Below are 17,440 nucleotides of genomic sequence, written 5' to 3'. Positions count from 1 at the left end.
AGAGTCCCTCACCCAACCTGACACCATCACCCACACAGGGACCCTCACCCACACAGAGTCCCTTACCCACACAGAGTCCCTCACCCACCCTGACACCATCACCCATACAGAGACCCTCACCCACACAGAGACCTTCACCCACCCTGACACCATCACCCACACAGAGTCCGTCACCCACACAGAGACCCTCACCCACACAGAGTCCCTCACCCACCCGGATACTATCACCCACACGGAGACCCTCACCCACATAGAGACCCTCACCCACCCTGACACCATCACCCACATAGAGACCCTCACCCACACAGAGACCCTCACCAACCCTGACACTATCACCCACACGGAGACCCTCACCCACATAGAGACCCTCATCCACCCTGACAGCATCACCCACACAGAGTGCCTCACCCACACAGAGACCCTCACCCACACAGAGTCCCTCACCCACACAGAGACCCTCACCCACACAGAGACCTTCACCCACACAGAGTCCCTCACCCACACAGAGACCCTCTCCCACACAGAGTCCCTCACCCACACAGGGACCCTCACCCACACAGAGACCCTCACCCACACAGAGACCCTCACCCACACAGAGACCCTCACCCACACAGAGTCCCTCACCCACACAGAGACCCTCACCCACACAGAGTCCCTCACCCATACAGGGACCCTCACCCACACAGAGTCCCTCACCCACCCTGACACCATCACCCACACAGAGTCCCTCACCCACACAGAATCCCTCACCCACACAGAGACCCTCACCAACCCTGACACCATCACCCACACAGAGTGCCTCACCCACACAGAGTCCCTCACCCACACAGAGACCCTCACCAACCCTGACACCATCACCCACACAGAGTGCCTCACCCACACAGAGACCCTCACCCACACAGAGTGCCTCACCCACACAGAGTCCCTCATCCACACAGAGACCCTCACCCACACAGAGACCCTCACCCACACATTGTCCCTCACCCACACAGAGACCCTCACCCACACAGAGACCCTCATGCGGCCTGAAAATATTCCCTCAGCCAGTGTCTGCCCCTAATCCAACACCTCCAGGTGCCGTCAGTCCCTCCCCGTGTCAATGTTCAAGCACAGAACAGTGGGTGTGGTACTGAATGGGGTAGTGTGTCCAACTCATGTATCACAGTCCGTGCTCCACAAAGTGACCAAGGTCAGCACCAGGCATAGGGCTTGAGTTTCCTATCCCCCCTAGTCCAGGAACTCCCCACATACGTTCGAGACACCACCCACGCCCTCCACCTCCTCCAAGACTTCCGTTTCCCCGGCCCCCAACGCCTCATCTTCACTATGGATATCCAATCCCTCTACACCTCCATCCGCCATGACCAGGGCCTCCAAGCCCTCCGTTTTTTCCTCTCCAGACGTTCCCAACAGTACCCTTCCACCGACACTCTCATTCGTTTGGCCGAACTGGTCCTCACCCTTAACAATTTCTCCTTCGAATCCTCCCACTTCCTCCAGACCAAAGGGGTAGCCATGGGCACACGTATGGGCCCCAGCCATGCCTGTCTCTTTGTTGGCTACGTAGAGCAGTTGATCTTCCGTAATTACACCGGCACCACTCCCCACCTCTTCCTCCGCTACATTGATGACTGCATTGGCGTCACCTCGTGCTCCCGCGAGGAGGTTGAGCAATTCATCAACTTCACCAACACATTCCACCCTGACCTTAAATTTACCTGGACCATCTCTGACACCTCCCTCCCCTTCCTGGACCTCTCCATCTCCATTAATGACGACTGACTTGACACTGACATTTTTTACAAACCCACCGACTCCCTCAACTATCTGGATTATACCTCTTCCCACCCTACCTCCTGCAAAAATGCCATCCCGTATTCCCAATTCCTCCCCCTCCGCCATATCTGCTCCCAGGAGGACCAGTTCCACCACAGAACACACCAGATGGCCTCCTTCTGTAGAGACCGCAATTTCCCTTCCCACGTGGTTAAAGATGCCCTCCAACGCATCTCATCTACATCCTTCACCTCCGCCCTCAGACCCCATCCCTCCAACTGTAACAAGGACAGAACGCCCCTGGTGCTCACCTTCCACCCTACCAACCTTCGCATAAACCAAATCATCCGCCGACATTTCCGCCACCTCCAAACAGACCCCACCACCAGGGATATATTTCCCTCCCCACCCCTCTCCGCTTTCCGCAAAGACCGTTCCCTCCGTGACTACCTGGTCAAGTCCACGCCCCCCTACAACCCACCCTCCCATCCTGGCACTTTCCCCTGCCACTGCAGGAGCTGTAAAACCTGCACCCACACCTCCTCCCTCACCCCTATCCAAGGCCCTAAAGGAGCCTTCCACATCCATCAAAGTTTTACTTGCACATCCACTAATATCATTTATTGTATCTGTTGCTCCCGATGCGGTCTCCTCTACATTGGGGAGACTGGGCGCCTCCTAGCAGAGCGCTTTAGGGAACATCTCCGGGACACCCGCACCAATCAACCACACCGCCCCGTGGCCCAACATTTCAACTCCCCCTCCCACTCTGCCTAGGACATGGAGGTCCTGGGCCTCTTTCACCACCGCTCCCTCACCACCAAACGCCTGGAGGAAGAACGCCTCATCTTCCGCCTCGGAACGCTTCAACCGTGGGCGGCACGGTGGCACAGTGGTTAGCACTGTTGCCTCACAGCGCCAGAGACCCGGGTTCAATTCCTGCCTCAGGCGACTGACTGTGTGGAGTTTGCACATTCTCCCCGTGTCTGCGTGGGTTTCCTCCGGGTGCTCCGGTTTCCTCCCACAGTCCAAAGATGTGCAGGTCAGGGTGAATTGGCCATGCTAAATTGCCCGTAGTGTTAGGTGCAGGGGTAAATGTAGGGGAATGGGTCTGGGTGGGTTGCGCTTTGGCGGGTCAGTGTGGACTTGTTGGGCCGAAGGGCCTGTTTCCACTCAGTAAGTAATCTAATTGAACCCCAGGGCATCAATGTGGACTTCAACAGTTTCCTCATTTCCCCTTCCCCCACCTCACCCTAGTTCCAAACCTCCAGCTCAGCACTGTCCCCATGACTTGTCCGGACTTGTCCGACCTGCCTATCTCCTTTTCCACCTATCCACTCCACCCTCTCCTCCCTGACCAATCACCTTCATCCCCTCCCCCACTCACCTATTGTACTCTATGCTACTTTCTCCCCACCCTCACCCTCCTCTAGCTTATCTCTCCACGCTTCAGGCTCACTGCCTTTATTCCTGATGAAGGGCTTTTGCCCGAAACGTCGATTTCAAAGCTCCTTGGATGCTGCCTGAACTGCTGTGCTCTTCCAGCACCACTGATCCAGAATCTGGTTTCCAGCATCTGCAGTCATTGTTTTTACCTCATAGGGCTTGAGTGGCCAAGGCGAGGGATTAGGGGTTAGGGATTCGGGGTTAGGTTGACATGGCTAAACCTGGGGGCTGGGGACAATGGTCTGAGGGCTCATGGTGGAGGGAATCTGTGGGGTTTGTGGTTAGGGGTGTGGGAGAAAGTGGAAATGGCAGTGGATAACGCACTTTATCCGGAGATTGGTGGAGTGAGAGGTCAGGACCAGGGTGGGGGTAGTGGGGGGGGGGCAGATATCCTATCTTTGTTGTTAGGGGTGTGGGCAGACTCGAGATTTGGGGGTGTTCAGAGGTGTCAGTGGGTCAGGAGTGTGAATGGTCAGGGTCGGGGTGAGGGGGTTCAGGGGTTTGAGGGGATCAGGGTCAAGAATGTGAGTAGTCAGGGTCAGGGGCATGAGAGGGTCACCAGTGTGAGTGGTCAGGGTCAGGTCAGGCGTGTGGGGGCTCTAGGGTTGGGGTAAGGTCAGGGACACTATGGCTTGTGGGTGGGAATGAGCAGACTCTGAGTCCATTGGAATGAAAGTGTTTCTGGCCTAAGGCTGAAAAATAAGTCAATGCCGCCCCCTTGTGGCTATACTTTGTACAGTTTCGGGAGCCACAGAGTGAGGGAGTGGTCGGCTCAATGCTTTCAACTAACAAAAAATATATTGCAAGTTCGTCCCAAAGAGTTCTTGGAAGTCAATCTACAACAACAGAGTATATTTATATAACACCTTTAATGTTATAAAACAGTCCAAAGTACTTCATAACTGTTGTAATCATACATAATGTTAAGGAAATATTAATGACAAAAAGCTGCATTCAAATAACTAGGCTTTAAAAGTCATACAATCATCGAGTCATATGGCATGGAAACAGACCCTTCAGTCCAATCGTCCATGCTGACCAAATTTCCAAACCTAAACTAGTCCCATTTGCTTGCATTTGGCCCATATTCCTCGAAACCTTTCCTATTTATGTACCTGTCCAAATATTGTTTAAATGTTGTAACTGTACACCCATCTACCACTTCCTCTGGCAGTTCATTCCACATACAAACCACCCGCTGTGTGAAAAGGTTGCCCCTCAGGTCCCTTTTAAATCTTTCTCCTCTCACCTTAAACTTATGCTCTCTAGTTTTGAACTCCCCTACTGTAGGGAAAAAAACCCTTGGCTATCCACTGTATTTATACCCATCCTGATTTTATAAACCTCTATAAGGTCACCTCAGCCTATACAGCTCTCCTTATAACTCAAATCCTCCAGTCTCGGTAACATTCTGGTAAATCTGCACCCTCTCCAATTTAATAATATCCTTCCTATAGCAGGGCGACCAGAACTGTACACAGTACTCCAAAAGTAACCTCACCAACATCCTGTACAACCACAACATGACCTCCCAACTCCTGTGCACAATGCACTGACCAATGAATGCAAGCCTTCTTCACCACAGTGTTTACCTGTGACACAACGTTCAAGGAACCACGGACCTGCACTCCTTAGTCTCTGTGTTTGACAACACACCCCAGGGCCTTGCCATTAACCAAGTAAGTGCTGCCCTTGTTTGTCTTACCAAAGGAGAGAGTGCGGTGAAAGGAGGGAATTAGAGAATTGACAACTGAGAGTCGAACTGCCAATGGGGAAACTACAACCAGGAAAGGTCAGAACGTGAGATTTAAACAAACACAGTCCTGTCAGTGGCTACTAAGGCTGAGGGGAAAGGGAGAAGTGGAACCATGTGCAGATTTGAACAGATGACTGAGAACTTTAACAATGTGTGTAATTACTGAACAGATCTTGCTGCCTCACTCCAGGACAGGGAGTTAAGACAACCAAAGTTTAATTTATGTGCATTTCCATTAAGTGCTGAATCGACTTTAATTATGAAACGTTCTACAGTAAAATATCTTAAACCCACTGTCTGGCCAACTTGGGTCAGGTGTCAGACACACCCAGGGAGAGGCAGCACCTTCAGGAGAGGAGGGGAAGCTGACCTTCAATATAAATATTCCAGGCACGGGAGTGAATTGTAGGAGCTGTCTCCACATCTATTTGCAACATTCTGATTCCCCAAGTCCCAGAAATTGATCACTGACTGCCACTGAGTGTTCGAGCCAGGGCTCAGCAATTGCAAAGCATCTCAATGGGAATCAGTGACATGTTCCTGGTGTTAGGCAACCCACCCACTGCTGGTCTTGGCACTGTCTGTGAGAGTGGTGAGCCTGTCTTTTAGAATCCACCTATAAACATCCAAACAAATGTATTGTTGCATATAATCATCTCCCAGGCATCATCCCTCACAGTCCTCACTTTCTGCGAGTTCAATGCTCCATCCTATTATAGAATCACAGAGTCACAGAGATGTACAGCATGGAAACAGACCCTTTCAGGTCCAACGCATCCATAACAACCAGATATTCCAATCCAATTTTGTCCCACCTGCCAGCACCCGGCCCATATCCCTCCAAACGCTTCCTATTCATATACCCATCCAAATGCCTCTTAAATGTTGCAATTGTACCAGCTTCCACCACTTCCTCTGGCAGCTCGTTCCATACACGTACCACCCTCTGCGTGAAAAGGTTGCCCCTTAGATCCCTTTTATATCTTTCCCCTCTCACCCTAAACCTATGCCCCCTAGTTCTGGACTCCCCCACCCCAGGGAAAAGACCATGTCTATTTATCCTATCCATGCCCCTCATGATTTTATAAACCTCTATAAGGTCACCCCTCAGCCTCTGACACTCCAGGGAAAACAGCCCCAGCCTGTTCAGCCTCTCCCTGTAGCTCAAATCCTCCAACCTTGGCAACATCCTCGTAAATCTTTTCTGAACCCTTTCAAGTTTCACAAAATCCTCCCGATAGGAAGGAGAACAGAATTGCACGCAATATTCCAAAAGTGACCTAACCAATGTCCTGTACAGCTGCAATATGACCTCCCAACTCCTGTACTCAATACTCTGGCCAATAAGGGAAAGCATACCAAACACCTTCTTCACTATCCTATCTACCTGTGACTCTGTTTTCAAGGAGCTATGAACCTGCACTCCCTAGGATCTTACCATTAAGTGTATAAGTCCTGCTCTGATTTGCTTTCCCAAAATGCAGCACCTCACATTTATCTAAATTAAACTCCATCTGCCACTCCTCAGCCCATTGGCCCATCTGGTCCCGTTGTAATCTGAGGTAACCTTCTTCGCTGTCCACTATGCCTCCAATTTTGGTGTCATCTGCAAACTTACTCATTATACCTCCTATGCTCACATCCAAATCATTTACATAAATGACGAAAAGTAGTGGACCCAGCACCGATCCTTGTGGCATACCACTGGTCACAGGCTTCCAGTCTGAAAAACAGCCCTCCAGCACCACCCTCTGTCTTCTACCTTCGAGCCAGTTCTGTATCCAAATGGCTAGTTCTCCCTGTATTCCATGAGATCTAACCTTGCTAACCAGTCTCCCATGGGAAACCTTCTCTTGTGAATAGTTTAAAATGAGCCATTCATTCTTCTGTATGCTATAAAACTGGAGTTATACCACTGTACAGAGTGCTACAGGACTCAATGACAGTGCTTCCAATAGAAACATTGCTGAGCTCCTGGTGATAAGAAGCAGTATAGCAGGCCTAGATTAGAGTCGTGCTGGAAAAGCACAGCCGGTCAGGCAGCAACAGCTTTTGCCCGAAACGTTGATTTTCCTGCTCCTCAGATGCTGCCTGACCGGCTGTGCTTTTCCAGCACTAATCTAGTCTAGACTCTGATTTCTAGCGTCTGCAGTCCTCACTTTTGTCTAATCATTCTCAATAACCTCATCTCGAATGTTGTGGGTTCAAGGAGAGGGTACAATCGGAAGTGACAATATTTCAGTTGAATAAAGGGAACTATGGAGCTATGAGGGAGGAGCTGGCCAAAGTTCAATGGTGCAGTACCTTAGCAGGGATGACAGTGGAGGAACAATGGCAGATATTTCTGGGTATAATGCAGAAGATGCAGGATCAGTTCATTCCAAAAAGGAAGAAAGATCCTATGACGAGGCAGGGTGGCCATGGCTGACGAGGGAAGTTAAGAAACATGTAAAGTTAAAAGAGAAAAAGTATAACATAGCAAAGATAAGTGGGAAAACGGAGCGAGTGGGAAGCTTTTAAAGAACAACAGAGGATTATTAAGAAGGAAATACGCAGAGAAAAAATAAGGTAGGAGAGTAAACTGGCCAATAATATAAAGGAGGATAGTAAAAGTTTTTTTAGGTATGTGAAAGGCAAAAAAATGGTTAAGACTAAAATTGGGCCCTTGAAGACAGAAACAGGGGAATATATTACGGGGAATAAAGAAATGGCAGAAGAGTTGGATTGGTACTTCAGATCTGTGTTCACTGGGGAGGACACAAGCAATCTCCCAGAGGTAACAGTGGCTGAAGGACCTGAACTGAAGGGAATTTATATTTGCCAGGAATTGGTGTTGGAGAGACTGTTAGGTCTGAAGATTGATAAGTCCCCGGGCCCTGATGTTCTACATCCCAGGGTACTGAAGGAGGTGGATCGAGAAATCATGGATGTGTTGGTGATCATTTTCCAGAGTTCGATAGATTCGGGATCAGTTCCTGTGGATTGGAGGGTGGCTAATGTTGTACCACTTTTTAAGAAAGGAGAGAGAGAGAAAGCAGGAAATTATAGACCAGTTAGTCTGACCTCAGTGGTGGGAAAGATGCTGGAGTCAATTATAAAGGATGAAATTACGACACATCTGGATAGTAGTAACAGGATAGGTTAGAGTCAGCATGGATTTATGAAGGGGAAATCATGCTTGACTAATCTTCTGGAATTTTTTGAGGATGTAACTCTGAAGATGGATGAGGGAGATCCAGTAGATATAGTGTACCTGGACTTTCAGAAAGCTTTTGATAAAGTCCCAAATAGGAGGTTAGTGAGCAAAATTAGGGTGCATGGTATTGGGGGCAAAGTACTAACTTGGATTGAAAGTTGGTTGGCTGATAGGAAACAAAGAGTAGTGATAAACAGCTCCATTTCGGAATGGCAGGCAGTGACCAGTGGGGTACCGCAGGGATCAGTGCTGGGACCGCAGCTTTTTACAATATATATTAATGATATAGAAGATGGTATTAGCAATAACATTAGCAAATTTGCTGATGATACAAAGCTGGGTGGCAGGGTGAAATGGCAGATGCAGTTTAATGTGGATAAATGTATGGTTATCCACTTTGGTGGCAAGAACAGGAAGGCAGATTACTACCTAAATGGAGTCAATTTAAGTAAAGGGGCAGTACAGAGAGATCTGAGTATTCTTGTACACCAGTCAATGAAGGTAAGCATGCAGGTACAGCAGGTAGTGAAGAAAGGTAATAGCATACTGGCCTTCATAACAAGAGGGATTGAGTATAGAAGCAAAGAGGTTCTTCTGCAGCTGTACAGGGTCCTGGTGAGACCTCACCTGGAGTACTGTGTGCAGTTCTGGTCTCCAAATTTGAGGAAAGACATTCTGGCTATTGAGGGAGTGCAGCGTAGGTTCACGAGGTCAATTTCTGGAATGGTGGGATTACTTTACACTGAAAGACTGGAGCGACTGGGCTTGTATACCCTTGAGTTTAGAAGACTGAGAGGGGATCTGATTGAGATGTATAAGATTATTAAAGGATTGGACACTCTGGAGGCAGGAAACATGTTTCCGCGGATGGGTGAGTGCTGAACCAGAGGACACAGCTTAAAAATACAGGGTAGACCATTTAGGACAGAGATGAGGAGAAACTTCTTCACCCAGAGAGTGGTGGCTGTGTGGAATGCTCTGCCCCAGAGGGCAGTGGAGGCTCAGTCACTGGATTCATTCAAGAAAGAGTTAGATGGAGCTCTCAAGGATTGTAGAATCAAGGGTTATGGAGATTAGGAAGGAACAAGATCCTTCCATATCCGTCACAAATTCACCTGCACCTCCATACACATCATTTACTGCATCCTCTGTACCCGATGTGGCCTCCTCTAAATTGGGGAGACAGGCCGCCTACCTGCGGAACGTTTCAGGGAACACCTCTGGGACACCCGCACCAACCAACCCAACCGCCCCGTGGCTGAACACTTTAACTCCCCCTCCCACTCCGCCAAGGAATTGCAGGTCCTTGGCCTCCTCCATCGCCAGACCATAGTCACACGACACCTGGAGGAAGAGCGCCTCATCTTCCGCCTAGGAACCCTCCAACCACAAGGGATGAACTCAGATTTCTCCAGTTTCCTCATTTCCCCTCCCCCCACCTTGTCTCAGTCCCAACCCTTGAACTCGGCACCGCCTTCTTGCCCTGCAATCTTCTTCCCGATCTCTCCGCCCCCGCCCCCTCTCCAGCCTATCACCCTCACCTTAACCTCCTTCCATCTATCGCATTCCCAACGCCCCTCCCTCAAGTCCCTCCTCCCTACCCTTTATCTTAGCCTGCTAGGCACACCCTCCTCATTCCTGAAGAAGGGCTAAGGCCCGAAATGATTCTCCTGCTCCTTGGATGCTGCCTGACCTGCTGCGCTTTTCCAGCAACACGTTTTTAAGCTCTGACCTCCAGCATCTGCAGACCTCACTTTCCCCTAGTTGCTTTCTCTGCTTCCCTCCATCTATACCAGCCCCTGTACTAAGGGCCTGTGCATCATCAGAAAGCTCAGTTCACGTCACATTAGCCAGCCAAGGCTTGAGCTCTGGACCACCAGAACCTCAGACAAACTTTAAGATCGTCATCTGATGCACTCAGGACCGGTTTGTCCCATCTTATTTCGGGGTTTCTTCGTTGCTTTGAAGTTTCCCAAATGCAGCCAGATCTGAGCAACATTGATTGACCTGAATTGTACCGGAGCTAAGAGGGTTAACTAATGAGAATGGGTTTTCTGGGACTAGCTTGGAGTTTAGACTACAGGGTGACCACGGGATAGAGGTGGTTAAATTGATTAACTGAGTTGTTAGAGCAGTTGGGGAGGAGCTAATGATTTGCTGCAGAGCTTCCAAAATGAGGAAGCTGTTCCTCAGCTTCAGAGCTAGATTGAGATTCTGGGGAGCAGTTCCTCCTCCCACATAAAACTCTTCCCAACAAGCTGCGAGACTATGGTTTCCTGGTTGGAAAGATATTGAAATTACAGAGCCAAGGTGAGTTTGTGAGATTAATATACAAAGCAGTTATGATGTAACTGGATAACAAGAAAGCACAGTCTAGGTTGTGATTGTCCTTCTGCTGTTACTAGGCAACCAACTCAAGGGGCTGAATGGCCTACTCTGTTACAAATTTCTTGAAGTCAGTGCAATTGGAGTTGGAATTCCTTCATGAGTTAAAGATTGATGATTAAACAAATCAGGAAGAAAATAATTGAATTAAATTTGGAAACTGACCTTGAACACTATTCAATGTTGGAGCAAGATCATGGGGTTGAATGGCCCATTCCTGTTCCAATGGTCTTATGGACCTGAGTGTCCATTGATCAGAGCTGGGGTATCCAGCCATGCTTCCTGCTCCCGGTAAAATATACCAGACTCCACACTGGGAAAAAAAAAGGCTTTAAGGGGAAAACAGCTGCTGAATCTATGAAATGGTTAACACCCCAGCACAAATACACCCTGATAACGCAGAGACAGAGCAGCACACACTCAGCAGTGACCCTCTGACAGAGCAGCACTCCCTCAGTACTGACCCTCTGACAGAGCAGCACTCCCTCAGCAGTGACCCTCTGACAGAGCAGCACTCCCTCAGTACTGACCCTCTGACAGAGCAGCACTCCCTCAGCAGTGACCCTCTGACAATGCAGCACACCCTCAGTATTGACCCTCTGACAGAGCAGCACTCCCTCAGCAGTGACCCTCTGACAGTGCAGGACCTTCTCAGCACTGATCTCTGACAGTGTGGCACTCCCTCAGCACTGACCCTCTGACAGAGCAGCACTCCCTCAGCACTGACCCTCTGACAGTGCAGTGCTCCCTCAGTACTGACCCTCTGACAGTGCAGCACTCCCTCAGCACTGACCCTCTGACAGTGTAGCGCTCCCTCAGCACTGACCCTCTGACAGAGCAGCACTCCCTCAGCAGTGACCCTCTGACAGTGCAGCACACCCTCAGTATTGACCCTCTGACAGAGCAGCACTCCCTCAGCAGTGACCCTCTGACAGTGCAGGACCTTCTCAGCACTGATCTCTGACAGTGTGGCACTCCCTCAGCACTGACCCTCTGACAGAGCAGCACTCCCTCAGCACTGACCCTCTGACAGTGCAGTGCTCCCTCAGTACTGACCCTCTGACAGTGCAGCACTCCCTCAGCACTGACCCTCTGACAGTGCAGCGCTCCCTCAGCACTGACCCTCTGACAGTTCAGCACTCCATCAGTACCAACCCTCTGACAGTGTGGCACTCCCTCAGTACTGACCCTCTGATAGTTGGGCATTCCCTCAGCACTGACCCTCTAAAAGTGCGTTACTCACTCTACACTGACCATCTGACAGTGCGGACCTCCCTCAGCACTGACCCTCTGACAGTGCAGCACTCCCTCAGTACTGACCCTCTGACAGTGCAGCACTCCCTCAGTACTGACCTCTGACAGTGCAGCACTCCTTCAGTATTGACCCTCTGACAGTGCGGCACTCCCTCAGCAGTGACCCTCTGACAGTGCAGGACCTTCTCAGCACTGATCTCTGACAGTGTGGCACTCCCTCAGCACTGACCCTCTGACAGAGCAGCACTCCCTCAGCACTGACCCTCTGACAGTGCAGTGCTCCCTCAGTACTGACCCTCTGACAGTGCAGCACTCCCTCAGCACTGACCCTCTGACAGTGCAGCGCTCCCTCAGCACTGACCCTCTGACAGTTCAGCACTCCATCAGTACCAACCCTCTGACAGTGTGGCACTCCCTCAGTACTGACCCTCTGATAGTTGGGCATTCCCTCAGCACTGACCCTCTAAAAGTGCGTTACTCACTCTACACTGACCATCTGACAGTGCGGACCTCCCTCAGCACTGACCCTCTGACAGTGCAGCACTCCCTCAGTACTGACCTTCTGACAGTGCAGCACTCCCTCAGCACTGACCCTCCGACAGTGCAGCACTCCATCAGTACCAACCCTCTGACAGTGTGGCACTCCCTCAGTACTGACCCTCTGATAGTTGGGCATTCCCTCAGCACTGACCCTCTAAAAGTGCGTTACTCACTCTACACTGACCCTCTGACAGTGCGGACCTCCCTCAGCACTGACCCTCTGACAGTGCAGCACTCCCTCAGTACTGACCTCTGACAGTGCAGCACTCCCTCAGCACTGACCCTCTGACAGTGCAGCACTCCTTCAGTATTGACCCTCTGACAGTGCAGCACTCCCTCAGCACTGACCTTCTGACAGTGCAGCACTCCCTCAGCACTGACCCTCCGACAGTGCGGCACTCCATCAGTACTGACCCTCCGATAGTGCAGCACTCCCTCAGCACTGACCCTCCGACAGTGCAGCACTCCCTCAGTATTGATCCTCTGAAAGTGCAGCAATCTATCAGTACTAATCCTCTGACAGTGCGGCACTCCCTCAGTACTGACCCTCTGACAGTGCGGCACTCCCTCAGTACTGACCCTCTGACAGTGCGGCACTCCCTCAGTACTGACCCTCTGACAGTGCAGCACTTCCTCAGTACTGACCCTCCGACAGTGCAGCACTCCCTCAGTACTGACCCTCTGTAGTTGGGCATTCCCTCAGCACTGACCCTCTGACAGTGCAGCACTCCCTCAGTACTGATATTCTGACAGTGCGACACTGCCTCAGCACTGACCCTCTGACAATGCAGCACTCCCTCAGTATTGATCCTCTGACAGTGCAGCACTCCCTCAGTACTGACATTCTGACAGTGCGACACTGCCTCAGCACTGACCCTCTGACAATGCAGCACTCCCTCAGTACTGACATTCTGACAGTGCGACACTGCCTCAGCACTGACCCTCTGACAATGCAGCACTCCCTCAGTACTGACCCTCTGACAGTGCAGCACTCCCTCAGCACTGACCCTCTGACAGTGCAGCACTCCCTCAGCACTGACTCTCTGACAGTGCGGCACTCCCTCAGTATTGATCCTCTGACAGTGCAGCACTCCCTCAGCACTGACCCTCTGACAGTGCAGCACTCCCTCAGCACTGACCCTCTGACAGTGCAGCACTCCATCAGTATTAACCCTCTGACAGTGCAGCACTCCCTCAGTATTGACCCTCTGACAGTGCAGCACGCCCTCAGCAGTGACCCTCTGACAGTGCAGCACTCCCTCAGCACTGACCCTCTGACAGTGCGGCACTCCCTCAGCACTGACCCTCTGACAGTGCAGCACTCCATCAGTACTAACCCTCTGACAGTGCGGCACTCCCTCAGTACTGACCCTCTTATAGTTTGGCATTCCCTCAGCACTGACCCTCTGACAGTGCAGCACTCCCTCAGTATTGACCCTCTGACAGTGCAGCACTCCCTCAGTATTGACCCTCTGACAGTGCAGCACTCCCTAAGTATTGACCCTCTGACAGTGCAGCACCCCCTCAGCACTGACCCTCCGACAGTGCGGTACTCCCTCAGCACTGACCCTCTGACAGTGTGGCACTCCCTCAGCACTGACCCTCTGACAGTGTAGCACTCCCTAAGTATTGACCCTCTGTCAGTGTGGCACTCCCTCAGCACTGACTCTCTGACAGTGCAACACTCCCTCAGCACTGACCCTCTGACAGTGCAGCACTTCCTCAGCAGTGACCCTCTGACAGTGCAGCACTCCCTCAGCACTGACCCTCCGACAGTGCGGCACTCCCTCAGACTGACCCTCTGACAGTGCAGCACTCCCTCAGCACTGACCCTCTGACAGTGCAGCACTTCCTCAGCAGTGACCCTCTGACAGTGCAGCACTCCCTCAGCACTGACCCTCCAACAGTGTGACCCTCCCTCAGTACTGACCCTCTGACAGTGCAACACGCCCTCTGCGCTGACCCTCTGATAGTGCAACACTCCCTCAGCACTGACCATGTGACTGTGTAGATCTGCCTCTGTGTTGTGCCTGTGGCAGTACAGTGCTCTTTCAGTACTGATCCTCTAACAGTGCAGCATTCCATCAGTACTGCCCCTCCAACAGGACTCCATTCCATCAGTACTGCCCCTCCAACAGGACTCCATTCCATCAGTACTGCCCCTCCAACAGGACTCCATTCCATCAGTACTGCCCCTCCAACAGGACTCCATTCCATCAGTACTGCCCCTCTGGGTGGGTTGTGTTTCCTCCTATTGATGGCAGTGTCAGCCTCAATTACATTTCAAGTCTCCAAAGTAAGGATCAATTTTCTGGCACATTGAGACCTCTGTGGCAGTGTTACTGTTCCAAATTGTAACACCATCATTCCCACTCCCTGTCAGGGAACCTCACCTGCTTCACCCATCTTCCAACAATCTCTTTGCAGACAATGTTCCCTTCCTTCTGATGCTCAGCGTTCCTGGTTTCTGCAGATGAATCAATTCCTGCTCTCAGGTTGATGCAGCTTTCTGCTGACTCAGTCTTGCGTCATTTTGCAGAAAAGCAGTGCCCCTACTTCAGGATGATTTTTCTTACAGCCAATTGATTTAACTGTTACCAGAGCACATGATGGTGATCTCATTCAATTCTTTTGCCAGTTTTGCTCAGTAAGAATTCTGCACCGTTCTTATTTTTAACATCAATATTTCAAAAGAAGACAGAAATCATGCACGTCAATATATAAATTTCTGCCTCACAGATGGAGAGAATGTGCTGAGTCTGAGAGTGATTGTGTGAGGGAGATGGGGAATGGATGACAGAGTGACTCTCGGTGCAGGTGTGAGTGACTTTGGGAGTGAGTGTGAGTGTGTGTTAATAAGTGTGAGTGAATCGAAGAGTGAATGAGGGTGTGTGAGAGCATGGGAGTGAATTTGGGAGTGAGGGTAGGTGTGAGTGTGGGTGACTCGGTGTGAGGGTGGAGTGAGTGTAGGTGACTCGGTGTGAGGGTGGGTGACTCTGGGAGTGAGGGTAGAACTGAGGGTGGGTGACTCTGGGAGTGAGGGTGAGAGTGAGTGTGGGTGACTCTGGGAGTGAGGGTGGAGTGAGTGTAGGTGACTCGGTGTGAGGGTGGGTGACTCTGGGAGTGAGTGTGGGTGACTCTCGGAGTGAGGGTAGAACTGAGGGTGGGTGACTCTGGGAGTGAGGGTGAGAGTGAGTGTGGGTGACTCTGGGAGTGAGGATGGGAGTGAGTGTGGGTGATTCTGGGAGGGAGGGTAGGTGTGAGTGTGGGTGAATCTGGGAGTGAGGATGGGAGTGAGTGTGGGTTTCTCTGGGAGTGAGGGTGGCAGTGACGGTGGGTGACTCTGGGAGTGAGGGTGGGAGTGAGGGTGGGTGTCTCTGGGAGTGAGGGTGGGTGACTCTGGGAGTGAGGATGGGTGGCTCTGGGAGTGACGGTGGGTGTCTGTGGGAGTGAGGGTGGGAGTGAGTGTGGGTGACTCTGTGAGTGAGGGTGGGAGTGAGTGTGGGTGACTCTGGTAGTGAGGGTGGGAGTGAGGGTGGGTTTCTCTGGGAGTGAGGGTGGGTTTCTCTGGGAGTGAGGGTGTGGTTGATTCTGGGAGTGAGGATGGGGGTGAGTGTTGGTGTCTCTGGGAGTGAGGGTGGGAGTGAGGGAGGGTTTCTCTGGGTGTGAGGGTGGATGACTCTGGGAATGAGGGTAGGTGGCTCTGGGAGTGAGGGTGGATGGCTCTGGGTGTGAGTATGGGAGTGAGAGTGGGCGATTCTGGGAGTAGGGGTGGGAGTGAGGGTGGGTGACTCTGGGAGTGAGGGTGGGTGACTCTGGGAGTGAGCGTGGGTGACTCTGGGAGTGAGGGTGGGTGACTCTGGGAGTAGGGGTGGGAGTGAGGATGGGTGACTCTGAGAGTGAGTGTGGGAGTGAGGGTGGGTGATTCTGGGAATAGGGGTGGGAGTGAGTGTGGATGGCTTTGGGAGTGAGTAGTTCATGCCCCTTGGTGAATATCCTGTCTGTGCACTGGGATAAAGCAAAACAATTTGGATGAGATCGCACAGGGTAATTAATACCCAGAAGACAGCAACCCCAAGGTATATCAGAAGTGTTCGAGCATACGCTGAGAGTGAGTGGGAGTTAAGGAGAGGGATGTTCCTTTCGAGAGGGTCAGACCCTTTTCATGTCCCATTGCTGGATGATTCCTGCAACACAAACCAGTGTCCCTCAGTGCCAGAAACTCACCTTCAGATCTTCCAATCTGCTCAGTATCTCTCAGGGGAATGATGCATGTGTTTGATGCACATTGACTGATGGAGAGTGGCCTTGAAATGTCTTGAATGTTTTCCCTCCTGGGATCCACTTTCTGGCCTGACATACCAGTGCAATTCCTGTCCATATCATACATTCTGCTATGTTACATTGTTACCCATTCTCCATCAATTCCCTCGGACCAATCACATTTCACAAAAACAACAGATGTAGATGCCATGACAAGTCTTTGCCAACAAGACACTTTTCACTCAGTTTGAGAGATTGTGAAAGGTAACTTCACCATCCTCCTGCTCTCTCATTGGAGAGAGAGAGAGAGAGAGAGACACACACACACACCTAGTGCTGGTTTAACCTGACGGTCACCATGTCTCAGGCACAGGGAGGGGAGAATCCTTCATGGTAACCACAGCCAATGCTGGAATTGGATCCAATTTGCTGATATTTCTCCACATTACAAACCAACTAGCCAGCTAACTGAACTAACCAACCCCTCAAAAAGATGGAGAAGTTGGGAGTGGTTGATATCGGTCCTCTGAGATTTGTCTGAGTCCACTCAAGGTCAGCCTTATCCCTGCTGCCTTAGGCCAGGTGGAGAGATGCCAACATTTCCAGAATTTCATGGAAACACACAAAATTAATACCTGGGACATTCCTAAGGAACAGTGTGGCACTTGGATGTGTTGTTTTTCCAGATCCAGAATCCCCACCAGCTGGCAGGCTTGGTGATCTTCGTAATCAGTAGAGTGGTTTCTGGAATGCAGAGGATTATGGGTATTGCAGCCACCATTATTGACCATTTGCTTAATAAGAATCGATATGGTGGGTGACCA

General features: G+C 51.0%; 1 long non-coding RNA gene across 1 annotated transcript in view; it reads right to left on the bottom strand.

The window, feature by feature from the left end:
• Window positions 1-14,806, bottom strand: part of LOC148139773 (uncharacterized) — a 52,882-nt gene extending 38,076 nt beyond the window's left edge. The window contains exon 1 of the long non-coding RNA XR_015753525.1: window positions 14,747-14,806. This is a non-coding gene — a long non-coding RNA (uncharacterized LOC148139773). The remainder of the gene's footprint in view (window positions 1-14,746) is intronic.
• Between the last annotated feature and the right edge of the window lie 2,634 nt (window positions 14,807-17,440).

The sequence above is a fragment of the Chiloscyllium plagiosum genome, unplaced genomic scaffold, assembly GCF_037043375.1.
Source record: "Chiloscyllium plagiosum isolate Xiang-an unplaced genomic scaffold, Cpla_swu_hap1 HiC_scaffold_37, whole genome shotgun sequence".
In the NCBI taxonomy this organism is placed as follows: Eukaryota; Metazoa; Chordata; class Chondrichthyes; order Orectolobiformes; family Hemiscylliidae; genus Chiloscyllium; species Chiloscyllium plagiosum.
Note: the sequence above shows the minus strand (reverse complement) of the source record. Positions and strands in the feature narration are given on the sequence as shown.